The 27,032-nt window shown below is 40.5% G+C and overlaps 1 protein-coding gene across 4 annotated transcripts in view; it reads left to right on the top strand.

Moving 5' to 3' along the window:
- The first annotated feature begins 266 nt into the window (after nt 1-266).
- The window catches only part of Dis3l2 (DIS3 like 3'-5' exoribonuclease 2), a 328,490-nt gene continuing 301,724 nt past the window's right edge, over nt 267-27,032 (top strand). For 2 of the 4 annotated variants that reach the window (XM_075951634.1, XM_075951631.1), the window contains exon 1: nt 574-635. The gene's annotated coding sequence lies outside the window, so the exon portion shown is untranslated. Of the gene's footprint in view, nt 636-27,032 lie in introns of all 4 variants that reach the window. The other 2 variants (XM_075951632.1, XM_075951630.1) reach the window with 2 other exon arrangements.

Here is a 27,032-nt window from a genome sequence, read left to right as displayed (position 1 = left end):
CTTGGTTGAGGCCTCTATGCTCTTCCCTGCTTGTGCCTAGGCAGGCCGTTCTCACGCAGGCTTCACAGCTTCTTCACTCATGTCAGCGAGTTAGACACTGTCACCTCTTTGGTCACCAGCCTGCACATTCTGGGGTACAGACTTGCCCGTGTTATACAGCTCTCTACCCCACGTGCCAACAATGCACTTATCCCTGAACAGATGCCCAGTGACGGAGTGATGAGACAATGGACGGATGAGTAAGAGAGGGTAACAAGGAAGGCGCTAGCGTTGTTCCACCAGCGAGGAGAGGAAGCCCAGAGCATCCTTAAGCCTGGTAGCACCTGCAATGTGACACTGGCTAAGTTGGGGGTTTCAGGACCCAGATCCTGCCAGAGGAACCCCGGGCAGAAAGGCGGCTCGGTTGTCGTCTCCCAGTCGGAAGCTGCCCACGCGGAGTGATCCACGCCCCTCGCTTAATCTCCTGGCGCTGCCGCAGGGACCACCGCCTCCACCGCCCACTCGCCCTGCGCTTCGCTCTTGGCCCCACCCGGCCACCGTCGTTCACTGGAACGCTCGCTCGTGACCCGGAAGCGCATTCTCCCTAGCAACTGCGGGTCCGCGACGGCGCCGGCGCCGGCCTCCGGGGAGCGACGGTGAGGCTCTTGCCCCCTCCCCCTGCGCACGCCCCGGCCGCCGGGCCTGGCCTTCCCGCAGCGCCGCGCTTCGCGGCCCGGGCCGTGCGTCCTCGCCTCACGGGGCGCCCGACTCCGGCTCCTTTGGTCGCCGCACGACGGCTCCGGCCTGGCCTCGGGCCCCTCACGGCCCGCGGGTCTTTCCTTTTGTAGCGCAGTTGGGTGCGTGAGGAGGGAGATGGTATTGGAGCCGGTGGCTGGGAAGGCGAAGCTTCCCTAGCCTCGGGTCACCTGGGGACTGTGTTCTCGTGGGTCTCGATGGAGCCTGACAGGCTTGCGGCGCCTCGTGCTGAGCCGCCGCGCTTGCCGATCGCCCGAGCTTTCCAAAGTGATGCACTTTATCCATTCCCCGGGCCGTAGAGACTCATTTCATTGCACACTCTGAACCCACGGTTTCCCCGGGAGTTAGCTTTCCAGTTATGAATGAGTTGTGGTTAGTATATCGTGTCGTAGATGTTGTTGCTTCCAGTTTTATACAGGAGGAACCTTTTTATACTGAAGGGACTTGACTCATCTTGAGAAAAATTTCAAGTAAAATTTACTAAGTTGAAGTGGGGGCAGGTGTTAACCAACATAGCTCTGGTGTCCCCTTCGGAAGATGCAGTGGCGCTGAAAACCTCCTTTGTGTCAGGACAAGTGGTCCTAAGGAAACTTGAGATGTTGGTAACTACTGATTGCATTTAATATAACGATGATGGGTGAAAACAGAAGTGTGCACAGTTTGTGGAATTATTTAGGGATAAAATGCAGGAACTTACTAAGATCCACTATTCAAAACTATCATTTCATTTCACTTAGTATTAAGCACCAGTAGCGTTAATGCGCTTGCAATGACTTTGAGAAGACATCAAGATTGTCCGCATTGCCCCGCTGGAAAAGCAGTGAGATGATACTGGCTAACTACAATCTATGTGGTACGCGTTAAGTGCTGTCTAGTAGGTTAGAGGGCAGAGAAAGCACTGGTGGTTTTCAGGGATATGTTTATGGATGAAATAATAGTTGATTTGCCTCCAGATTATAGATATGCTTTGATTTATAGATATCGGAGGGACTGAACGAACTAAATAAGTTTTTATATTCCTTAGGGTTTGGGAAACATTTCCATATGGTATTCTTTAGTTCATATTTAAAATTCTAAAGTCATTTGATTCTGATCCATTTCTTTCAAAACACACCACGCACAAATCTCTGGTGTTTTTCCCCGTTTGAGATCTAGAACAGGTGCTTTGCCCCATAGAGAGCCTCTGCTTCTGCAGTGGGTCTTATATTTATGCAAAACACAGCAGTTTAAGTAAGTTACTGTTTAAGAGGTACTTAAGAGTCTTGTGAAGTTTTGTTCTTTATTTGACTGATATTCTTGAGTATTTCATATGTAGTAGGCACTGCGTCAGGAGACAACAGAAACAATGGTTACTTAGCAACCAATTATGTTTTATCTGTGGTGTGCCCATGTGTGTCTGTGTATGTGTGTCCGTGTGTGTGTGTGTGTGTATGGTTATCTTATCAGTCTTTGATGCTTAGCAGTTGACTTAAGCTGTAGAAGGACGTTAGCAGTTCAGATAAGGATTTTAAGCTATTGCTTTGCAGAGCCACCAAAGATACAATTATGAAGGCGGATAAACTCTTAAGACCATTTTGGATATTTTTTTTGTCTTCTTGTAGATATTATATTGTTTAATCTAGTTATTAAGCAGATACTGGAGTGTCCACCTGGTACTGCTCACTGCTTGACTGTGGAGTTGAGAATAAATGCAGGCATGATCCCCGTTTTCAGCAGATGATAATCCAGTAACCACACAGATGTTAAGATGCAGTTGTGATGTGTTCAGAGAGTTACAAATGAAACTTATGAATGGAGATATTCAGGATGCATAGGAAAGAAGTGCTTCAGGGAGATTGGCTAGCAGAGCAGAGACCCTGTGATGACAGAGAGGAGAGGAAGGGGACACAAGGAGGGACGTGCAGGCTTGTGGAATAATCTGGTAGGAAAGAGAGCTGGAGAAGTGGAGTGGGGCCAGATTGTGCTGGGCCTTGTAGGCAAGCTGAATTTTTCTTTGTGCTTTGAATAAAGAGAAGCCTCTATGAAGGTCTTACTTAGGAACTTAGGCTGTGTGTCGGGTGGGGATGACACAGTCTGTTTGTGTCTGAATAGTCTGCTTGTGTTTCTGCCACCAGTGAGCATGAATTGTGTACTCAGCCCTTCTTTTTTAACTTGCTCCCTGTGCTTCATTTTGTAAAGTTTGATTAAAAAAAAATCTAAATTCAAGTTTTTTGTTTTGTTTTGTGTGTGTGTGTGTGTGTGGAGGTCTCTGAGCAACAGGTGGGAGTCTCTCCTCCTACCAAATGGGTCCTGTGGGTTGACTCGGGTTGACTCAGGTCTTCAGGCTTTGTGGCAAGTGCATTTACCTGCTGAGCCATTGCCCCTCCCTCATGCTGTATTAGTTGGAGAAGCTTCTATGTCCCACTAGAAAGATGTACTCCATTTTTACTTTATTTTAGGGATTAAAATAGGCCATTGGGGCCAGATGATTTGAAATATTTTTAAATCAGTACTACTGCTTGGGAACCAGTTTTCGTGTCTTTTTTTTTTTGAAACTCCTTTAAAAAAAGTAGCAAATCACATAATATGAAACTTATTGTCAGGCTGGAAGAATTAGCTTAGTTGGTAAAGTGTTTGCAGCACACTGGACCTGGGTTCTATATCCCCAGCACCCACGTAAAAAGCAGACCTGGTGACATGTGCTTGTAACAATAGTGCTGAGGAGACAGAAGGATCCTGGCTGCTTGCAGGTCAAACCTAATCTGTGAGCCCCAGGCCCCAGAGAGAGGCTATCTCAGAACAAAACAAAACAACCAACCCCTCTCAAATGAGAACCAAGGCAGCCAGCGTCTGAGGAATTAACACCAAAGGCTGACTTCCTGGCCTTTAAGTGCTTGCATCCATCCACACAGTCCTAGTCGTCCCCTCCAGACCCCCCTCCTCGAGACAGGGTTTTTCTGTAACTTCGGAGCCTGTCCTGGAATTTGCTCTGTAGACCAGACTGGCCTCGAACTCAAAGAGGTCTGCCTGCCGCTGCCTCCAGAGTGGGCCACAACTACCTGGCTAGTCCTAGTCATTTTTTTTTTAAATATTTATTTATTTATTATGTATACAATATTCTGTCTGTATGCCTGAAGGCCAGAAGAGGGTGCCAGACCTCTTTACAGATGGTTATGAGCCACCATGTGGTTGCTGGGAATTGAACTCAGGACCTTTGGAAGAGCAGGCAATGCTCTTAACCACTGAGCCATCTCTCCAGCCCTAGTCCTAGTCATTTTTAAGTGTATAGTTCAGTGGTGGTAATTGCTGGGCGAAATGTAACAGATTCTCTTCTTGCCTGCTGTTGGCAACCACCGCTCTAGTCTCCATTGTCATAGTTTTGGCCACTTTGATATTTTAAGTGAATGTTGCACAAGCCTATATCTGTCCTCCCATCACTCACTCAGTTCAATGCTGTCCGCTCATAAATACATAGCTTTTCTTTCTAGTCTTTGGGCTTTATTCACAGAGCCAGGTGAAAGAGGTTTTTTCAAATCTATTTTTGTTTTTGTTTTATTTATTTATTTATTTATTTTTGGCCAGTAATGTGGGGAGCTCTGGTGAGTTGGGAAATGGTCCCTTTTCTTCAGTTTTCTGTTACAGGTTGTATACAATTGGTATTTTTCCTACTGTTATTCGTATTTATTAGTGTTTATATATGGTATAGTGTGGGAAGGTGTTTTTTTTTTTCTTTTTTGCGAAAGTATTCATGATATCTGTTTCTTTTTGGTTGCACTTTGGTTATGCCTTTCATTGACCTTGAATATTTTTCTTGTGTTTTCTTAATATGTTAGCTTTTCCTCTGGCTCATTAAGGGTATAGAATGTAGTTCTAATAGCTACAATTTCCATGCCTTTGTTGTCATTCTGAGGCACTTCCCTCCCCTAAACCCACACCGCTATTATTTAAGTAAGGAGTATTCACTGGGTGATGATTTCCTTATTTTGTATATTCAGGAACTGAAGCCTAAGAAAATTGGGTAGTTTGATTTGGTCAAGGTCAGATAGCTAATGGTTCAGTTTTCAATTTAGGTCTTTTAGTTGTATGTCTTGACTCTAGCAAGACAGATAAGTCTAGAAATATAACAGGAGCTAGAGCAGGAAATTGGAAAGCACATACAGGCTCATGCTGTTTATAAAAGACTTGCAAGGATGTAGGAAGCATTTGGGATACACTTTGGAAGTTAGGAAGTTTTTCAGACCTGTAGTGTAAGAGAAGCATCTGAGGGGTCAGCGGTGGGTGGGGGGCTGGGGGGCAAGGAGAATGTGTACTGCAGTGCATGGGCTTGGAAGAGCGGGAATGCATTTGGCTGGGCTGGGTGTGGCTATGGAAAGCAGATGACAAGGAAGTTGGATTGAATTGTAGAAGTTTTTTTTTTTTTTTTTTTGATGTCTGGCTTCAAAACAGTCTTTTGTATGTCCTTAGCTACTGTAGTCTGATTCAGGGCAGGCTTCTTTTAAAATTTGCCTTCATTACTTAGTACAGTCTTGCACATAATTAATTCACAGGTTTATTGATTGATTGATAGCGTGTTTTCTTACTGTTACTTAGTTACTTTATTAGTGCGTGTGATTGAATTGTTTATTGTATGAGAAGTCTTGAATCTGCTTCATAAAATTCCTTCCAAAGAAGTCAGCATACTTTATGCTAATTCATTTATTGATTATCTCAGCAGTCAATTTACTATACTCAAAGAATATTCCACTATCATAGGAAATTAGAATCCAGCTTCAACTATAGAGTCATTGGTCATTGGGTAACTGTGTGTTTTCATTAACAAATAAAAAATTTTTATGTGTGTGTTGTTTTTGCTGCTGATATGTCTGTGTACAACCTGTGTGCAGTGCCCTCAGGTGCCAGAAGAGTGGAATCCTAGTTGCAGCCTTGTGGGTGCTGGGAATTGAACACGAGTCCTCTGGAAGAGCAGCCAGTTCTTTTAACCACAGAGACATCTCTCCAGCCCCCATGGTATGGCCTTCTACTGTGATAGTGAAAGGATGCCCAGGCCGGCTTGGTAGGGCGGAGTATGTGAGGTGCTGTCTGTGAGTGCACAGCCACCTGCCCACCACATGCAGAACTGATAGTGATATTGCAAGGGTGGGATTAGACTTACTCTAATTTCAGAATTGAGAACTGAGATTTCAACTGGGTTTCACTGAATTTTGGTCAGTTAAAAATAATTAATGGAAAACATTTTACTGTCAAAATCACAACATTCTTCATGCAGTGCTTCTAAACACTTTTATAAATCTTCCTATTGTGGTATATTCAGGCAAGCATTATCCTTGCTGGTATCTGAAGTGATTATTACTGGCTTGTGTTTGATCAGAGAGTGCATTGTCCCTTATTGTCCCCCATCACTGTTCCCACAGATCTGCAAGTGGCTACTTAGAAGGGCATCATGGTAGTGAAGGACTGAGTCTAGAATTAAGACCATGACTATCATTATATGTACAGTCTTGTTTGTTTTAAGCTACGGATTTATAACTGAGAAATTACAAAATAATATGTGTAAGGTATCCATAATAGCAGACAGAATACCCAGGTACAGGTACTGCTTTTAAGAAATTACTGCCATTGAAGGCTATGTGCCTCTCCTCTTAATCCCACTTCTTCCTTCTTCTTCGTGAGGTAACCTGAACTTTGTATTTTCTTTATACTTGGACCACATAGTTCATCTCAGTATAGATACTTTTTCCTTTGGAGAATGTTTGTTTCATTATGTGTGGTGGTTCTCAGCACTTGGGGGCTGAGGCTGGAGGACTGTCCTGGGTTGAGGCCACCTTGTTTTGCAAATTGTACCCTTGATTCAAGAAAAGAAAAGTAGACTTAACTACTTTTTAATTAGTTTTTTTCTTGTATTTGATCTTCAGTATGAACTTTTCAGTTGCTATTTTTTTTAAAGCCATGATCAGAACTGTGCACACTGACTTTTTTGGTGTGAATGATTTAGGATCTGTTTCTCTTTAATGTTGAATCTTTTTGGTCAAGAACAGAATTTGCAATTTTTTAGGTTATTTAAAAATGTTTTAAAATTTTCCAGGCAGAGGTGGTGTACACCTTTAATCCCAGAACTCACATTCTGACTTTAGTGATAATGCTATTGAATTATACCATTAAATACTATGCTTACTATTTTTGAAAGATATGTATTTTTAAGAGTTTTTTTAGTTTTAGTTTTTATGGATAATTGTTTGTCTGAGTGTATGTTTATGTAGGGTGTGTGCAGTGTCTGCGAAGGCTAGAAAAGGGTGTCAGATCTTCTATAACTGGAGTTCTAGATGGTTTTGTGACTCCCTCCCCCCACACATGGGTGCTGGGAACCAAACCTAGGTCCTTCAGAAGAGGAGCCAGTGTTCTTTACTGCAGAGCCATCTCTTCATCTACTCTCCCTTATCATTTGAGGCAGGGTCTCTCCCTCTTCTGGGGGGTCTTTGCATCTCTGCCACTCCACTAGGGTTAACATGCATGCGGCTGTATCTAGCTTTTTTTGTTTCCCACATGGGGTTGGAACTCAGGTCCTCATGCTTGCGTGATGTACATTTTATTGATAGAATATCTTCCCAGCCCCAAGTTTTTCATCATCTTCTGTGCTTTGGAATAGTTTAAGACAGGAAACAAGATATTTGCCTTTGCATTTGTTTATGGTAGATCATGTATTCAATACTTAACTAATTTAGTCTTTTGCAGTTAAATCTGTTGCTTTTTCTTCCTGGTCACTATCAGGTTTGGTGGGAAGTAGGGCAGTAGCTAAAAATCAAATTCATTTTTCTCACTTGTATAGCTATTGTTTAGTATCATTAAGTGAGAAATCTTTTATCTGTTGAAGCACCACCTTCAATACACAAAAATTTGCATTTGTTTATTGTCTGTTTAAGCATCTTCTTATATATTATATTATATTATAGTGACCATTGGTAAGGTTATTTAAAAGCTAATCCAAAAGAGTAGTTCTTTTACTATTTAGACTTTAGTCTGTTTTTAATAATGAGGCCTTGCTATAGACTATTTTAAGTCCTATATATTTAGATTTTCTTGTCATTTTGGAGAAGTCGTTGAGAGAGAGGTTTTCACTGGATCTCCTGAGCCTGGTAACAGTGGTAGATTAATTTCCTGGTCTACAGGATACAGTTACAACAAAACATAATTGTCTCTTGTTTTCTTTTCCATTCTAGATTATTTATGTATGTGTGGGTTTGCTTGTGTGTATGATGTTCACCACTTGCATGCTTGATGTCCATGAAGGTCAGAAGAGGGTGATGGGTCCTCTAGAACTGGACTTATGGATAGCTATGAGCCACTATGTGGGTGCTGGGAACTGAACTCAGGTACTCTGCAAGAGCAACAGTGTTCTTAACTTCTGAGCCACCTTTCCATCCCTGTCTCAGTTTCTGTAGCTGCAGGAACCTGGATGATTCTACTGATGCTTAAGTCCATTATATGGAACAGTGTATTTGTGTGTGACCTGTGCATATCCTCTTTGATATGTACTAACTAGAGGTGGATATAACTAACCACCTCTAGGTTAGTTATACTATCAAACAAAATCCTTATATCATATTGTTTAGGGGATAATGACAAGGAAAAAGTTTATGCATATTCAACATATTTTTCTTGATTTTTTTTCAGTCTGTGTTGGTTGAATCCACCAAGGTAGAACCTGTGGATATGGAGGCCCAGTGTACCACTGAAGGCTTACACAACAGAAATTTACTGTTCAAAGCTCTGGAAGCTAGAAGCCTGACATCCAGGTGTTGGCAGAATTGACTCCTGAAGGCTGTGAAGCATCTGTTCCATCTCCCTCTCCTAGCTTCAGGAGGTTGCTGGCAATCTTTGACATTCTTTGGCTTTTAGACACATCATCTAATGTTTGTCTTCACCCCTTCACATGATGTTATCTCTGGGAGTATGTCTGTGTTCAAGTTTTTCCTTTTTACAAAGCAATAATCTTTGGGTATGCCGCACTCTTATTTGACATCATCTTAACTAATTACTTCTGCAGATCTTCCTCAGTGCTCTGCTCTGTCTTTAATTTCTCAAAGAAAGAGTTTCCCTCTCCCTGGAGGAAGGCAGTTTTATCTTTATCATTTTTAGGCTTTGTTGAGGGCTACTCCTTATCTGCAGTACTGTCAGTTGCATGTGTGTAGTTTGTCAAGCTTGTAGTTGTTGTAGGAACTATATCTCTGGGTTTCTTCACATCTGCATCCTGTGTGCCAAGCCTCTGTATTATTGTAGCTTTTATATTTAACATACATCCAGAGGCAGCAAGATCTTAGTGACATATCTTTTTTCAGTGACAAGTTGAATACTTGCAACTTGAAAGTTTTAAATAATAATGAATTTCTGGAACTAGCTTGTGTTCTGACCCTCTGCTTATATATTTGCATAGACACTGGCTTAATTCCCTGAGTACCTAAGCCATGGTTTATTTTGTCTCCCCTAGACATTACGAATTCTAGTGGGTCATAGTTGTATTTCATTGTTTTTGGAATTATTCAGTTATTTGCTTTTCTTAGATTTTGCTATTTTTCTGAATATATCTGACATTGTTAAGCACTGAATTCATGGGATGGCTCTTGTGAGTGATGGTGTTAGCAGTGAGCTGGTTTGGGTTATTTCTGACTCTGTGGGTAGGAATATGAGTAGACAAAGGGTGGCTGTGTTAGTGTTGTTGGTTCTGGGCCCTTGAGAGCTAAGAGCCTATGGGCTGGACTAACAACAGGCTTATCCCTCTGAACCCTGAGGAATAGGGGCTTATTCTCCTTATTACTCCTCCTAGCTCTGGGGGCCAGAAACTTTCAGTCCTAGATGCTCAAGTTGAGGAGTTAATGTTGTGAGCACTGACTGTTAGTGGTGCTGCACTCTAACCAGGGAACCACAGTTTATTGCAGTAGCTGGGCGTGGATAGTAGCAACAGCTGCAGCAGATGGTCAGTGTTAAGAGTCTGGGCCCGTGGCTTCTAGGGACTGACTCTTAGTCCTTAGAGCTAGGCGGTTTCCTCAGTTTTTTTTCGAGACAAGGATTCTCTGTGTAACAGCACCAGCTGTCCTGCGCACTTCGAACTCACAGAGATCCACCTGCTTCTGCCTCCTCGATGCTGGGATTAAAGGTGTGCTATCACTGCCTGGCAGTTTCTTGAATTCTAATTCTCATCTTTACAATTGTCTCACAGTCTTGTGTTTTTGCTTCTTGTCATCTAAATATTGTCCTCTGTCATTTCAGCTGCCCCTGCTCCCTGCAGAGTTTTAGTCCTCGTTTGTTTTCTCTAAGTTCTCTGCATTCTCACCAATGCCATCTCCTCTTTGTACAGTCAATTTAGCCTGATGTTTCGACTATAAAAGTCACAAGAAGAGACCATTGGGAGAAACCTCAAAAGATGCCTCTTAGTTGATTTCACAGTCAGCTGTACAGTCTGTTTATATAGTAGGGAGGGTGTGTATGCGAGGGCATGTATGTAGCATGTAAATAAATGAAAGATGTGTTTGCACCAATCATAGTGTAGTGTCCAGTTCCAGCAATCATAGGCCCTGTATAGGGACCAGTCAGTCACAAGTTCCACATTGCATGCTTACTTACTTCTTGCTGAGTTACTGAGGAGTAACTTGAGTGAGAATAGCTTCAAGGTTATCTACAAGTTATGAAATCTTGCCTTGACTGGAATGTGCCTTCCAAGGCCAGTGCAGGCTATCTGGAGCAGTTGTGACTGGAGCAAGGCCTCCTGGAGCCAGAGCCACGGCTTTAACTGTAGTGTCCCTGGCAGCTGGCATGTTCTCAGAGAGATAAAGTATCTAAAGTAGCTGGGCTGCCTTGAGGTCAGTCTAGCCAGTTTTCATAGCAGAGGCTGCAGGGCTGATGGTCTCTAACTCTGTCTACCTCTGTTCAAAGCCTTGAATAGTCCTGCAGTCTGTCTGTCTCCAGTCAAAGCCTTGAATAGTCCACTCCCAGAAGTTCCAGTGCTTTGCTCATTTACAGGGAAAAAAATTGGGCATTTATAATAGACTTAAAGCTCAACACAAAACCAGTGTTCTTGAAGCATTTAGCAGTCCTTGAAAGCAGTTAGCAGGCTTAACAGCTTCTAGTTTCTGTCTCAGGGCCCTACAGAGTTTGGTCCCTTTGATCTCAGTGGTAGTTTTTATCTGGGAAATGTGGAAAAGCTGCCAACCATAGGGTCACCATCTTCCAAGCTCACATTGAAAAGTGTAAATGTAGAAAATAATTTCGTCACAGAAATTGGAGCTAGATTCAGTTTGGTTTTGCTGGGCCTCTCAGGTCCATCCCTACAAGCTGGACAGACCAGGTTGTCTTGGGGGCCATAGCTGCTCACACCTTACTGTAAGTCTGAACTTAGTTCCGTAGGCTGTTTATTGTTCAGAATTTTGTGTCCTACATTCATTCCCCTTGTTTCTTGAATGATACTAGATTTTTACCTCCGACTTTGGGTATTTTGAGGTGGTGTAGTTTGTGACTTTGTATGTCTTCTAGGATTCTGTCCAAGACATGATACAGACCTTATGTTGTAGGTCAGAATGGGGTTCAGTCTGTAAGTAGGAATTTCCAGATGTTTTTAGTGGCAGCCCTGAGAGTGTTATAGTTATTATAGCAACACTTTAGCAAGGACAAAGTAATGATATGGCTGACCATAACAAAACCAACTTTTGTTGTTACTGTCTCACAGAAGCCAGCTTGATGTAATACTGTGTGTCAAATTTAAAGAGCATTTTGACAAACACTGGCATTTTATTTGAAATGATATGAACCTAGGGAAAACTAATTTCAATTCTTGTGTGTTTTAGCCATTTTGTTCATCAGATTGTAGGTTATGGAGGTCACATAGTTTTTCCAGGTTGTCATGGTAAAACTGTCCGTGTAGGCAGGCTTTGCAGTCCTCTGTCTTTTTAGATGATGGCAGTGATTACTACTGAAATGATGCCTATGGCTGGTAATGAGTTACTTTTCAGCTTTCATTAGGTACCGGTTTATCACACCATGAAGTTGGGATTGTTCCTATGGTATACCTGCTTCATCCACTTTATAGTTTATGTACCTAAAGACCTTAAGTCTTTATCTTTTATGTGCACACATGTATGTGCCTGAGTGTGTGTGCATGCACACATGTATGCATGTAAACGTGTGTATAGAAGCAGGAGGACCACACCTGGCGGTGGTGGCGCACGCCTTTAATCCCAACACTCGGGAGACAGAGGCAGGCGGATCTCTGTGAGTTCGAGGCCAGCCTGGGCTACAAGAGCTACTTCCAGGACAGGCTCCGAGCTACAGAGAAACCCTGTCTCGAAAAACCAAGGGGGAAAAAAAAACCCAGGAGAGCCATTTCAGGTTTCTTTCTTGGGGGATAGGGTCTTCTTGGTCTGGAGTTTACCCAATTAGTGAACCCCCGGAATCCTCCTGTCTTAGCCTCTGTATCACTGGAATTACCAATGTGCTTCACATTGATATTTTTATGGTTTATGAGGATTGGACTTGGGTCTCTGTGCTTCCAGAATAAGTACTTTACAGATGACCCTCCCTCCCCACCTAATAGATGTAGCTGTTACTGAGTTGATTTCTAAATCGGATATTTTGACATTATGTCTGGATCCGGTGGTATAGGCCTATAACCCAACCTACCCAGGAGACTGCAGAAGGAGAATTGCATTTCAAGGCCAGCCATAGTGGGCAACTTAGGGACACTCTATTAAAACAAAAAACTGAAGAAAAAGGACCGATGATGTAGCTCAGTGATAGGTCACTTGTTTAGCGTGCATGAGACTTTGAGTTAAGTCTCTAATACCAGTACCACAAAGACAGATAGACAGTAAGAATTTTGATTTTGTAACTCAAAATTGAGATTTTTTTAAAAAAGGAGATTTAAGAGTTTTCTTATTATTATAATTTAAGATGTGTACGCTTGTTTAGTAGCAGATGAAACATATTAACTATTAATTAATTCATAGTTGATGAACCTGATAGTAAACATACAAATGATCATCAAAATATTTCCTACCCTACCCCTTTTTTCTTGACCCTAGTTCTAAACTTTGTAGCCTAGGCTGTCTTGGAACTCACTATGTAGCCCAGGCTGTCTTTGCTCAGCCTCCCAAGTGTTGGGATTATGGGCATGAACCACTATGCCTTATATGAATGAGTATTTATTTAAAAATTCTAAATTATTGTTTTTGTATATGTGAGGTATTTTTTTTTTTAGGGTTTCAACTGCTGCAATGAAACATATAAAAGTAATTCAAGGAGGAAAGGGTTTATTTTACTTTAACTTCCTGTATGTGTAAGACTTGTGGTAGTGGTGGCGATTCTGGTTTTTCTCAAGAAGAATGACTTGTATATTGGTACATGACTATTTATTTTGTGTTCTTATTTGCGTGTTCTCTGGATTTCAACATTGCCTTAGGTATGCTAGCTCTCTGTAAAAGAGGATAGGACCTGTCCAGTGTAGACCAAACCTTAAAGTTTTGTTTCTAACTTTTCAAACAAGATAATTAGAAGACATTGCTGTGCTGGGGCAGTAAAGAAAGATAAAGAAGGGGTGTCACTAGGTTTCAACTATAACATATATAGTATATGTAGTTTTTAAAACTTTTATGAAAAAATTTACACACAGAGGTAGAGAGACAGTGTATTGCCCCCCATTATAGGTCCTCAAAAGTCAATCCTTGAGGTATATTTGCCTTACCCACCTTTAAAACTTACCTTCCATTTGCAGACACACTATAATACACACATCCCTGACATCATTTAGAAGTAGCACACACATTCAAAATTTCATTCTGCAATGTGGATATTTTTATATGTACACAATGCTGTTGCTGTACCTAGTACAAAGCTGGTTATTCTGTGCTGCTGTTGGTTATTTCTTTCTACTATAGAAAGCATATCAGTGAGTTTTCTATGTTCTTTGAACATGCAGAGACTGTTACTCCGTTGGTCTTATGCCTTCTGCCCAGAAGTCTATGCTCTGAGACATTCACACAGTGGATTTAGTTCTAGTACAACTTTCTCTAAAGAGATGTTTCTTAATAATCACCACATTAAAAAGTAGGGTCCTCTTTCCCTGTCATGTTCCCTAGTTATATGTGCAGTGTGTCATCATTCTAGATTGAAGTACCGTGAAAGCGGGATGTGGTTGGCCATGCTTATTGCTCTCCATCCAGGGTCTGAAGAAGGCATAATGTGTAGTAATAAATAGTTATAAACTTGACATTAATAATGAGTGATTACAAAATTTGCTTAGTGTTTTATAACTATTATCATTTCCTACTTCTAGTTTCTATCCCACAGCCTTGCTCCTCTCAAGATCTGTAGCGAACAGCTGTGTTAGTAGAAAGTACTGGGTTGTTGTTCCTTTCAGGACATTTGATCTTCTAAATCATAGAGGTACTTTGTAAAATATAAATGAGTAAAGTCACTTCTGACACATTAAGAGAAATTGTTTTACGACGTAACTCTCATTTGGGATCACTTTTATTTGCACTTACACCTAATAAATCTGTTTTGGTTTATGTGTAAAAGGATGGAATGATCTTTAGCCCACATATCCTTTAGCTAATTATCTGAATAGTTTATTGCATTATATATTCCATGCTGAAAATTGTTATATTGTCAGTTGTTGGGAATATTGTTTAGCATGAGAAAAATGTAAAGTAGATATGACTCTAAAAATGGGTTCTTTAAAAAAATGTCACAGAGGGGCTGGAGCTATGACTCAGCAGTAAAGAGCACCTGCTGCTCTTCCAGAGAACCTGGGTTTAATTCCTAGTACCTACATGTCAGTTCACAACCACCTGTAGTTCTAGTTCCAGGGGATATTTTGACATTCTCTTTGGTCTGTAGGTACCAGACATACTCATGATGCACAAACATACATGCAGGCAAAGCACCCACATACATAAAATAAAAATTAAAAAAAGGTAGAATTGCCTGGAGATGGTGGCACACGCCTTTAATCCCAGCACTCAGGAGGCAGAGGGTGGTGGATCTCTGTGAGTTCAAAGCCAACCTGGTCTACAGAATGAATTCCAGAACAGGTTCCAAAGCTACACAGAGGAACCCTGTCTTGAAAAACTTAAAAAAAAATGTTGAATTACAAGGGCATAGTATATAATGGTCCTAGGTTTGTTCTCCAGCACTAAAAAGAAAGGCAGGCAGGAAGGAGGAAAGAATTTGTAGGTCTACAGGAAAGATTGAAGATTAGGGGCTGATAAAATGCCTCAGTGGCAAAAGCACTTTCTGCTAAGTCTGATCACCTGAGTTCAATCCCTTGGACCCATATGGTAGAAGGAGAGAACTAACTCCTCTAAGTTGTTCTCTCCTCTCTACACATCTGGTGTGACGCAAGTGTACACACACACACACACACACACACACACACACACACACACACACGATGAAGAAAGAATGGTACAAAGGGGAAACAGTTTTCTACCGAGTGAAATTCAGCTTTCTTCCCAGTCTGTCATATTTGTGCTTTCTTTCTCCAGTCCTTTAGGAAAAGGAAGTGCCATTTTCCTAAAGAGATGGTTCCTGTTAATATGTTAGATATGGGTACTAACTAAAGTCATTGCTGTTGGTCATCATTGATTCTAGGCTCTCAATCCATAGATTTGATGGTTTGCATGAGAATGGCTCCCACAGGCACATGTGTTTGAGTATTTGCTCCCTGTTGGTAGAACTGTTTGTGAAGGATTAGATGGTGTAGCCTTGTTGGAGGTGTGTCAGTGGGGGCAGACTTTGAGGTTTCAAAAGATGGGTGCCATTTCTGCTCTCTGCTTCTTGCTTGTAGATCATGATGTGAACTCTTAACTGTTGCCCCAGCTTACTGTCATTATGCCTTCACTCCTCCCGTATAGACTGTAACCCTCCAGAACCACAAAACCACTAAAAATCTTTCTTTTATAAGTTGCTTTGGTCATGTTATCTTATTACAGCCATAGAGTGATTAATACTACAGATATAGGTAATAGAAGAATATATGCATACATAACTTGTATGTTTTTATATATCTATAGACATGTTTCTATTTCTATAACTATTTTAAACCATCAAGTTATACTATATCTAATTCTATTGCTATTTTTATTTTTCATAGTTCCTATATTTATAATTTCTTCAGCATTGACAAACCTAATTAGTATTATCCACAAATTTTTACTTACTTGTTTATTCCTAGAGACTGTCTTAGAATTGCTAGTATTCCTCTGTTTTATACTAGTTGTGAAAAAAATCTAGTGACTGGAATTTAACGTTTATGTATACTACTTTTTTGTTTTTATCCTTTTACTTTGCTAAAGATTATGTTCAGAATCTTCTTGAAGCCAGGCAAGATAAGGCACACTTGTATTAGCACTTTGGAGGTGGAGGTAGCAAGATTACACATTCCAGGTCAGCCTGGGCTATATAGTAAGACCGTCTCTCAAAAAACAAACAGTATGTAATCTAAACCCTGACTTCTCTCTGCTGCCTCTAGGGATTTACTTTTTTAAACTGACAAATAAAAAAATGTACAAAATTTATGCTATAAATATAATGTTTTGATATTTGCATCCATGGCGGTATTACTGAATCATCTGTGTATTACCATACATACCTATTTTCTTGTAAAGATATTGTCTGGAAATCATCAGTTTTCAAATGGGTAACATTATTAGCATAAAACAGAACTCTTGAACTTAGAGCTTTAATTTAACTGAAATCTTGTGTCCTCTGACCATTGTCTCCCCTGTACTTCCCACTTCTTTAGTCCCTAGTGACCATGATTTGATTTACTACTTTGGGAAGTTCAACTCTTTTAGATTCCTTGTATAAGTGAGATAATAGGAAATTTATCTTTCTGTGCCATTTTATTTAGCACAGTGTCCTCTAGGTTCATCCATGTTATCACAACTGACAGGATCCTCCTACTCCTGCTTTAAAGCCCCTAAAGTATTCCGTTGTATCTATCCCACATTCTCTTTACTGTTTGTGTACTAATGGGTGCTTAGGCTGATTTCATACTTGATTTTGGTAATAAAGCAGCAGTGTCCATGGGAGTGTAGATGTCTTTTATACGTGGTAGTTTCATTTTCTTTGGGTTATGTGTGTAGAAATAGAATTGCTGGCTCATAGGATAGCATAGTTCTATTTTTTAAAAAATTGAGAAGCTTCCACATTACTTTCCTGAATAACTGTAATAATTCATGTTTCTATTAGTTGTATAATTATCTTTTTTCAACTTTTACCAACACTCGTTACCCTTTGTCATTCTGTTTACAGCCAATCTGACAGCTGTGGGATGGTTTTTCACGGCAGTTTTCATTTGTGTTTCCTTGGTGACATTGGTGTTCATACACTTGCTGGACCGCTCTGTGTCTGCCTTTGAGAAATGTCTATTTAGATCCTGCTGCACATTAAAAACTGTGTACCTTTTTTCTGTGCTATGAAGTAAGTTGATTCAGTTCCATAAAGACTTTGGATATTTATGCCAGATAAGGTGAATGGTTTGCAGATGCATTTTCCAGCTCTACAGCATGAATCTTCAGACTGCAGGATGCTTCCTTTGCTGTGCAGAGATTCGTGAGCTTGATGTAATAGTCTGTAGTTTTGTTCTTTTGCTCGTGCTATCTGTGCTTTAGGTTTTGTAGCTCAAAAAGAGCAGCAGCAGAAGCCAAAACTTTGCCCCAGGTCAGTGTCACAGAGCTCTACTCCTTTGCTTTCTACACATGGTATTATTACACTTCCAAGTCGTAATTTAAGTCTGTAATAATTTTGAGTTGAATTCTTAAGAGTCCTAACTTCATGCTATGTACATGGGATTCTCTTTTCCTAGTACTGTTTATTAGAGACTATCCTTTTCCTATTGTACCTTCTTGGCATTTTTGTTGAAGATCATTGTTTATAAATGTGGCTCTTTGTTTCTGAGCTCCTCTTTTTCATTGACCTGTGTGTCTCTGTGACAGAACCACACTGCTTTGGTTACTACAGATTTGCGATATACTTTGATTTTTAATTTTATTATATTTATTTATTTGTGTGTGTGTGTGTGTGTGTGTACGTGTGTGTGTGTGTGTGTGATTGGGTTATGGTCCCATTATGCTAAGAATAGGAGGAAGCCCAAGCCAACTCAGGCATTCTGCTTTGCATTAGACAGGCAGTAGCTACTTGGATAGCAGACATTAATGCCAACCATCTTTCACTTGACACTATTGTAATATAATTGTTGTCTTCAGAGGCTGTCCTCATGTCTACTGTATTGTTGCTATGCTGAAATCTCTTTTCCTCTGTCATCACAGAAAATTCTTTGTACTTCTTTAGTGCTAGATCCATTGAATCTTGGGTCACCATCATTCTTAGTTAACTGTATTGTTTTGGTAGGAAATATCCTTTAGCTTGGTAAAAATATGAAGTCTTAAAAAAAATGTGAGGTCTTTGAAGCCTGCACATCTGAAGATGTCTTTTTTCTATCTCTATACTTTATTAGTTTCATGAAGTATACGAGTAATTGTAAGTTTGGATAATTTCCCTTAACTATTTACCATTCTGTTGAGGTAGAGTTTAATTGGAGACTTTATTTTTAGGAATCACAGATCTTCTTGAATCTGTATGTCTTTTGCCAAATCTGTATTAAGTCACTATTACATTTTGAGGGAACTTCCCCTCCATCTCTTGGAACTCCAGTTATCCTTACATTTGAGCTCTTGACGCTTAGTTTATCTTTGTGGTTCAGTTTTATTTCTGTCTTTCAGTTTGTATGATTTCTGTTAGTGGAGTTCATAAATACTTTTATTCTTTTCTATTTTTCTATCACACCCACCTACCAAATCTTTTATTTCATATAGTGTAGAAATTAATTAAAAAATTTACATTTAAATTTTTAAAAAATTTATTAGATTTTTGTTTATTTATTTTATTTATTTTTTTTAGTTGTTGAAAAAAAATTTCCGCCTCCTCCCCATTTCCCATTTCCCTCCCCCTCCTCCCACACATCACTCCCTCCCCCTACACCCCTCCCCCCTCCCCCCAACTCCATTCCCCTTCCTCTCAAGAATGAAGAGCAGTCCATATTCCCTACCCTGCGGGAAGTCCAAGGTCCTCCCACTTCTATCCAGGTCCAGGAAGGTGAGCATCCACACAGGCTAGGCTCCCACAAAGCCAGTTCATGTATTAGGATCTAAACCTAGTGCCATTATCCTTGGCTTCTCATCAGCCTTCATTGTCCGCCATGTTCAGAAAGTCGGGTTCCATCCCATGCTTATTCAGTCCCAGTCCTGCTGGCCTTGGTGAGCTCCCAATAGATCAGTTCCACTGTCACAGTGGGTGGGTGCACCCCTCGTGGTCCTGACTTCCTTGCTCATGTTCTCCCCCCTTTTGCTCCTCATTTGGATCTTGAGCTCAGTCCGGTGCTCCAATTTGGGTCTCTGTCTCTATCTTGATCCATCTCCAGATGAAGATTCTAAGGTGATATGCAAGATATTCATCAGTATGGCTATAGGATAGGGTCATTTCAGGTTCCCTCTCCTAAGTTGCCCAAGGTACTATCTGGGGACATCTCCCTGGACACCTGCGAGCCCCTCTAGAGTCAAGTCTCTTGCCAACCCTAAGATGTCTCCCTTAATTAGGATATATATTTCTCTGCTCCCGTATCCACCCTTCCCATTCCCCCAAACTCCCCCCATCTTCCCCTTCTCACGTTTCTCACCCCATTTCCCCTTAGCCCCATGCCACCTCACCCCCAAGTTCCCAGTTTTTGCCCGGCAATCTTGTCTACTTTCCATATCCCGGGGGATGACTATATGTTTTTCTTTAGGTTCACCTTCTTATTTAGCTTCTCTAGGATCACAAATTATATGCTCAATGTCCTTTATTTATGGTTAGAAACCAATTATGAGTGAGTACATCCCATGTTCATCTTTTTGGGTCTGGGATACCTCACTCAGGATAGTGTTTTTTATTTCCATCCATTTGCATGCAAAATTCGAGAAGTCATTGTTTTTTACTGCTGAGTAGTACTCTAATATGTATATATTCCACACTTTCTTTATCCATTCTTCCATTGAAGGGCATCTAGGTTGTTTCCAGGTTCTGGCTATTACAAATAATGCTGCTATGAACATAGTTGAACAAATGCTTTTGTCATATGATAGGGCATCTCTTGGGTATATTCCCAAGAGTGGTATTACTGGATCTTGGGGTAGGTTGATCCCGAATTTCTTGAGAAATTGCCACACTGATTTCCAAAGTGGTTGCACAAGTTTGCAAGATCTTCACCAACCCTACAACAGACAAAGGTCTGATCGCCAAAATATATAAAGAACTCAAGAAACTAGACTTTAAAATGCTAATTAACCCAATTAAAAAATGGGGCACTGAACTGAACAGAGAATTCTCAACAGATGAAATTCAAATGGCCAAAAGACACTTAAGGTCACGCTCAACCTCCTTGGCGAACAGGGAAATGCAAATTAAAACTACTTTGAGATACCATCTTACACCTGTCAGAATGGCTAAAATCAAAAACACCAATGATAGCCTTTGCTGGAGAGGTTGTGGAGAAGGGGGTACACTCATCCATTGCTGGTGGGAATGCAAACTTGTGCAACCACTTTAAAAATTTATTAGATTTTTAAAAAAAATACCAATCTAAGTTCCCACTCCCTCCCCTCTCATTCCCTCCACACATCCTCCCACCCCACCCCTGTCCAGTCCTCAGAGAGGGTAAGGCACATTGCTTTACCCCTACTATATCTAGGCTGAGCAAGGTGTACATCTAAAGAGAATAGGATCCCATAAAGCCAGTACATGCACTAGGGATAAATCCTGGTGCCACTGTCAGTGGCCCCTCCTCAGTCTGCCTCAGCAATTCAACTGTCAACCACATTCAGAAGGACTAGCTTGGTACTATGCTTGTTCCTTCCCAGTCTGGCTGGAGTTGGTGAGCTCCTATTAGCTCAGGTAAACTGTTTCAGTGGGTAAACCTATCATGGTCTTGGCCTCTTTGCTCATATTCTCATTCCTTCCACTCTTCAACTGGACTTTGGGAATTCAGTCCAGAAGCTAAGTAATAAGGTGAACCCAAAGAAAAACATATAGATTTACCTGGAAATTGGAAACAGGCCAGATCGCCTGACAAAATTGGGAACATGGAGTTGGGGGAGAAGGGAGGGTAGAAGAGGAAGAGGAGGGAAGAAGGGGAGGGTTAAGGAGAACTTGGGGAATGGGATAGTCGAGATGGAGGAAAGACAGAGATGAGAGCAATATATCAATAAAGAGATATCTTTATTGAGGGAGCCATTATAGGGTTAGCAGAAACCTGGCTCTAGAGAAATTCCCAGGAATCTAAAAAGATGACCTCCACTAAGACCCTAAGCAATAGGGAAGAGGAGCCCTATCTTGACTTGTCCTGTTTTCAGACTGATGAATAGCTTAAATATCACCATAGAACCTTCATTCAGCAACTGATGGAATCAGAGACAGAGACCCACATCTTAATTTTTTTTTGAGATCTCTTATTTTTTCATCATTTCAAGTGTTTTTTTTTTTTTTTTTTTTTTTTTGCCTCAGTGAGCATAGCTGTCGTAGTTGATTTAAAGTTCTAACTTGTAATTATAAGCTCTGAGTTATTTGAGAGTAACTGTGTTAACTTTTCCCCGTTAGAATGGATCATATTTTCTGGGTTCTGTGTATGTCATGTATTTTTAGATTGTGGTGTTTTTATTATTATTATTATTTTTTAAGAGACAGGATTTTATTGTTTTTCCAGATTACTCTTGAGCTTCTTGGTTGAAGCTATTCTCAGTCTCCTAAGTAGCTGGGACTATAGGTACACGCCACTGTGCCTGGCTTGGGTTGTATACTAAATATAGTTAGTACTATCTTGTGTAGCTCCGAATTCTTTTTAGCTTTTCTTGAGAGGCCTGGTGTTTTAATTTTATTGGTGGTGTCCAGACACCCTGCACCGCTGTTTTAGCTTTAGATTGTCTTGTCTTCTATAAGAGATGGCTTAAATCTTGGTTCACATTTTTCAGTCTTTGTGATACTACCTTGAGTTTTTCATACATATACGAAGTTACGGGGTCAACAGAGGCTAAGGTGATGTTCCTTGAAGCACAATTAACAAAAACTCAGGATCAGAAACTGGGGTTCAATCTGAAGATCCGAAAAGCAATGCAGCCAGCTACTGGCTCTTACCTCGACCTCAGTCTGAAATGGCGATCCTGCCTCCTGAAATCTCAGAATGAGACTGTCTGTTGAGAGCTGTTTCCTTCCATTTTATAATTCTTTCTAGGGCTAGGATTAAGGGCATGCACCACTGTCATTAAAGACATGCACTGCTCAGTTTCTGTGGCAACTAGTGTGGCTACTGGGATTAAAAGTGTTTGTCATTATGGCTACCGAGATTAAAGGTGTGTGCTACCATAATCTGGTCTGTAAGGCTGACCAGTGGGACTGTTTTAGTCTCAGATCTTCAGGCGGTCATTGTTTATTAAAATACAATTGAAATGCCACTACAGTTCCTAGAGACTGAAAGTTTTTGTGTTCAGTTGTGCTCTCTTGTGGAGTGCCGCTGTAGTACCAGGTGCTTTAACAGATCGGTGGTGCCAGTCTGTCTCTCTCTTTATTCTTTAGAATTTGTGGATGGTTGTTTCTGCCCCCAGCCCCCAGAGTTTGTATTTATAACCTAACTTGTTTTAAAGTCACTTTTAGGCTTTGATGTCAAGTGTGAATGAGCTCTTTCATTAGGAGTTCACCTGGTGTGATATTGAAACGCTCTTAGAGGTGAGACTGGGAAAGTATGTTAGGGTGCACAGTTGCAGTCAGTGAGGAAGTGTGAAGGGTTAGAAAGACCCGTCCTCAAAATAGCTTTCATGCTTTAGTTAAAACATGAATTGTTGAAGGAGAGGTCAGTGACTGAGAGATCTATTAAGAAACTTCTGTCATCTTTATGCCACACCAATGCAATAACCTGAATGCAGACAGTTAAAATGTAGCTGGAAAGGAAGAAATCTATTTAGGAACATTGTGAAATTAGAGTAGACAGAATTTGGTAATACGGTAATGGAGGGAAACAATGAGACAACTACTGTTTGCTGCTGAAGGATGATAATGATGTCATTAATCTGGATGCAGTACACAGGTGGAAATTTAGTTTGAGGAGAATAGTAAATTGAATTAGAAACATGTCACATTCTTAGTGCTTGCCAGTATTACTCAGCAGGAAGTTGGAAAATCAGAGAGCTTTGGAGAGCAGGGTTAGAGAAAGAGATTTAATGCTCTGAGAGAGAAGTGAGACAACCTTAGGACTAGAACCTTGTGTGTGTGGTAGAAATCTCAGAGGTAGATGAAGGAAGCAGGAAACCTGAGAACTAGAGAGTCAGACTGAAGAGTCAGGAGATTGATGGACATTGGAAGCTAAGGTGAAGCATTTGTACTCAAAGGGTAACCTGCATTCACATTAAACAACAAAGCCAAAACAAACAACAAAAAACACCCCCAACCAACCTCAGAATAAAAACCTTTCCCAAAGTTTGAGTCTATGTTAGCATTTAAGTAATGAATATTTTACTCCCCAGTAATTTTCCAAAAGCTTTGTTTTGTTATAGTGATGGATACAAAAATCATGTTACAACAAGAAGAGCATGTGAAGGGGATGTAGAGGTTGTGACTTGAGACTGTATTGTTAAACTGTCAGGGATGAGAACGAGAGACATGGCATAGTTGCTAGCATCTTGAAATGGGTATGTGGGGAGCAGGCCCAAGCCCAGGTTTTAAGTGTGAGCTGTTGGGAAGGCATCTATGGAGAGAGAGGTAGTTGTCGTGACATTCTAGAGTAGACAGAGGATGAAGATGAACAAACAGGAAATTAGGTTACATGTGCAGGGAATTTTTGCCTCTAGGAGAGCGAGGACAACATGTGTGGAGAAGAGTGACTATGTAGGAGGAGTTGGGAGTTAAGATATTGAGATTGACAATGGCGACTTTGATGCTTGCATTTTCAGTTATGGCACAGAAAATAGTTGGAGATAAGTCTTCCTTTAGACATAATCTAGAAAAGCCAGGCTTCCTATTCTTACATCTATTCAAAATGTACTTGAGACATGATAGGAGAGGTTTCCTAAAAGGATAAAGATGGAGAAATGAGACTGTTGTTTGGGACTGTTTTACTCCAGTGAATATTTGCTGAAAAACCGAGCAGTGCATTGACAGCCTCTTAGAGTTAGAGGACTAGGGGTTGTAACTCCACCATGAGTGCAGCTGTAAATGCCTTTTTCTTGGGTACTTGACTGAAACAAATTCAAATCTTATTTGAAATATGATAATTTTAGTATAGGCATCTAATTCTTATACAAAAATTATATAAGCATGCCCTGTTTAGAATATGATCAAATAACATGAACAAAATGAAGTAGAAGCAACAGAACTTATTATATCGACGGGGACTTCTTGATATTGCAGTTTTTAGGAGCTGACTTTAGTGTGTCTGTGCTTACCTTATTTGAAAAGATAAAAGGCAAGCTTTAACATTTTTAGTAGTGATGTTAAAATTTTAAAAAGTGGGGTAGATAAGATATTTCAGTGGGTAAAGACAATTGCTACCAAACCTGATAACCCAAGTGTGATCTTCAGAATCGTGGCGGGAGGAAAGAACTGACTCCCATGAGTCATATTCTCATCCCTTCATAAAAAAATAAATGTAAAAAACCCCTTAAAAATTAAGTGAAAATATTAGTCTTAAAAATGTAATATTAATGAATGGGCTTAGTAGAAGATTAAATAGAGCTGAAGAGAGGCAGTGAAGTGGTAAACATCAGAGAAGAGGATGGAAAACACTGGAGAGCTTAAGGGAGACAGAGATAATCGGGAAATTAAGTTTATAATTGGAGTCCTAGATAGGGTTGAAATGGATAGAATTAATATCCAAAGAGAGGATAATGAAAACTTTTCCCAAATTGATGAAAATTATCAAGCAAAGGATTCAAGAAATTTTATTGACTCCCCAAGTAGTATGAAAAGAAGTCCATTTCTTGAATATTATGGTAAGTCTACAGAATACCAAAGATAAAAAGTTTTCAAAGTGCCAGGGATAAGGAACAGCATGCTTTCAAAAGAATTAAGAGACTAACAGCTGACTTCTTGACAGAAACATGGGAGTTTATAAGACAACAGAATGGCACCTTAGGTTCTGAATCTTGTTGATAGTTTAGAATTCTGAATCCTGCCAAAGCATCTCATGGGAACAAAGACTACATACAAATGTTCACACTTGTTCAAAAGACATGACTAGTGGCTGTCGTAATGGACAGCATAGATAAGCAAATTTCCATCACTGCAGAAACATAGTGTTCTTAAAGCTATTTGCAAATGAAGCAGCTGGGATGTAACTCAATGGTACATGTGTGACATGCACAAACCCTGAACTTCAGTCCTCACTCAGCACAGCAAAAGACAGATAGCATGAGGGTCTCAGATCACCTAGCCCTTATACAGACGTTAGATAAATTGCCAGATTCCTACAGAAAAATAGATGACCAATACTGGCCTAAGAATAAAGTTTTAAAACCTAAATTATTTTTTCTATTGGAAGGATAGATACACACACACACACACATATTTGTGTATAGTATGTGTGTGTGTTTAGCTTTGGTATTGACTACACAGAATGATATTTTAATTTTTTTTCTAGAAGTTTTAAAGATTGGTATGATTTGTTTCTTTCAGTATTTGATAGAAGCCATTTTGTTCTTTGCTTTTCTTTATTGAAAATTTTAACTTATCAATGCCGTTTCTAGTCATATCTCATATCTGTCGTTCTCCTTGAGTCAGTTTCAGTAGTCTCTATCTCTCCAGTCATTTTCTACTCATGTACGCTTTATCTTATTCCCTCATAATCCTTTTAATTTCTGTAAGGTTTGTAGGGATGCCTCTGTTTTATTCTTGTTCTCTGATCACCCTGTGGAGAGAGAATGGATCCTCTCCTAAGTAATAGGTGTGGTTTCTATACTGAAAATATAGAAATCAAGTCCAGGAGAGTTTGAGAGAAACTCTCGCTATCCGGGAGGTTGTGGGAGACAGCAGAGTCAGCACAACAGGTCTGTGCTGCCTTGAGTGAAGCTAAGAACTCTGGTTTGGCTTTATAATGGCTTAGGGGCCTGGGGAAAAGATCCTGTGTGCTGCCTACATTTGAGATGTTTGAATTTCTTCCTGAGACCAAAGGGTGGACCACACAGACAGTCCTGTAGCTTGTTCAGTTGGGAGTCCAGAGGGGATTAAGGGAGGTGAAGTTTGAACTAAGTCAATGGAGTGAAGTTCTGTTTTGGATGAAATTATTTTTCTTCAGTTTTCTTCTTTAGGTTAGATAATCTTGGCTAGTATATCTTTAGATTTATTAGATTTCGTCCTGTAAACTTAAGTATGCTATTGGATTTCTTTATTCCTTCATTTCAGTTATTGTATTTCCCAGCTTGGAAGCTCCATCTAATTCATTTAAAAATAGCTTATCTCTCGTTGTTGATATTTTGTCATTGTCACCATACTTAAATTATGTTTTTTTTCTTTGATGCCCTCTTTGGGTAAATTATAAACCATATTTGTGTTCCATATTTGTGTTTTTATCTGTCTAGTTTACTTTCCCAATTCTTTGCTTGTCCTGTGACTTTGTTGATAGCATATCCTGTTCTCCACTTCCCTTTTCTTCCTCTTGAAGTTGGAAGTGGCTTTTCATCTTTCTTCCTTCCTTTCTCCCCCCCCCCCCCAACTTGGCTGAGTTAATTCTAGAGTCTCTTTCTCCTGAAGTGAAAGTGTTGAGATGTCTGCTTCTCTCCCTCCCCTCCCTCCCTCCCTCCCTCCCTCCCTCCCTCCCTCCCTCCCTCCCTCCCTGATTTTGGTCAGCGTATCTGTTTTTTCTCCCTTTTTTTCTTTTTTATTCTTCTCTGGTACATAACATTCTGATTGCCCCCCCCCCCCCCCCGCATTTCTCCCCTCTCTCCCAGATCCACTCCTCCTTTGCTTCCAAAAAAACAAAACAAAAAGAGCAGACCTTTCAGGGATATCAACCAAACATGGTGTATGTAACAAGTTACAGTAAGACTAGGCACAAACCCTCATATCAAGGCTGTTGTGTGAGGCAACACAGGAGAAGGAAAAGTATTCCAAAGCTGCCTGAAGAGTCAGAGACACCCCCAACTTCCACTATTAGGAGTCCCAAAAGAAGATCCAGCTATAGAACCATAGCATATTTACAGAGAACCTAACTCAGACCCATACAGGGTCCTTGATTGTCACATCAATCTCTGTGATTC

The sequence above is a fragment of the Microtus pennsylvanicus genome, chromosome 17 (genome assembly GCF_037038515.1).
Source record: "Microtus pennsylvanicus isolate mMicPen1 chromosome 17, mMicPen1.hap1, whole genome shotgun sequence".
In the NCBI taxonomy this organism is placed as follows: domain Eukaryota; kingdom Metazoa; phylum Chordata; class Mammalia; order Rodentia; family Cricetidae; genus Microtus; species Microtus pennsylvanicus.
This window is presented reverse-complemented; position numbering and strand designations above follow the sequence as displayed.